Raw genomic sequence first — 1,133 nt, forward strand, 5'->3', positions numbered from 1 at the left:
GAAGGAAGAGGTAGAAAATTCGAACTTATCAAGGAACGATGGAGTTCGAATTGTGCATTGAGGAATAGTGTTAGTCCATAAATAGAAGGATGTGAGAAGAGGGAAAGAAATTTTCAAAAATTAAGTAAAAGATTTTAAAAACATTTTGAAAAACTTCAATTGATTTTCGAAAACTAAGAGTGGAAAAAAAATCAAGTGATTTTTGAAAAAGATATTGAAATTAGAAATCAACAAGATATGATTGAAAACTATTCTGAAAAAGATGTGAGAAAAATATATGATTGAAAAGATATAGTTTTAAAAAGATATGATTGAGAAGATATGATTTGAAAAATAATTTAAAAATATTTGATTTTAAAAATTAATGACTTGGCTAACAAGAAAAGATATGATTCAAACATTAAACCTTTCTCAACAGATAAGGCAACATACTTGAAATGTTGAATTAAATCATTAATTATTAGCAAGTATTTTTGAAAATGGAAAGAAATTGATTTTGAAAAAGATTTGATTGAAAAGATTTGATTTGAAAAAGATTTGATTTAAAAAAAATTGAAAACCTGAAAAAATTTGAATTAAAAACAGAATCTTCCCTCTTGTGCCATCCTGGCGTTAAACGCCCAGAATGGTATCCATTCTGGCGTTTAACGCCCAAAACACTACCTTTTTGGGCGTTAAACGCCCAACCAGGCACCCTGGCTGGCGTTTAAATGCCAGTTTGCCTTCTTCACTGGGCGTTTTGAACGCCCAGCTTTTTCTGTGTAATTTCTCTGCTGTATGTTCTGAATCTTCAATTCTCTGTATTATTGACTTGAAAAGACACAAATTAAAATTTTTTTGGATTTTTTTAATAATGAGGAATAATCAAAATGCAACTAAAATCAAATAACAATGCATGCAAGACACCAAACTTAGCAGTTTGTATATTACTGACACTAACAAAATGAGAATGCATATGAGAAACAACAAAACACTCAAGTCAAGAGAATTTAAAGATCAGAGCAAGGAAATCATCAAGAATAACTTGAAGATCAATGAAAACACATGCATGAATTCGAAAAAATGCAGGAAGAAAAGAAACATGCAATTGACACCAAACTTAAAATGAGAATAGAGTCTCAACAGGAAAAATA

The sequence above is a fragment of the Arachis duranensis genome, chromosome 10, assembly GCF_000817695.3.
Source record: "Arachis duranensis cultivar V14167 chromosome 10, aradu.V14167.gnm2.J7QH, whole genome shotgun sequence".
Lineage (NCBI taxonomy): Eukaryota > Viridiplantae > Streptophyta > Magnoliopsida > Fabales > Fabaceae > Arachis > Arachis duranensis.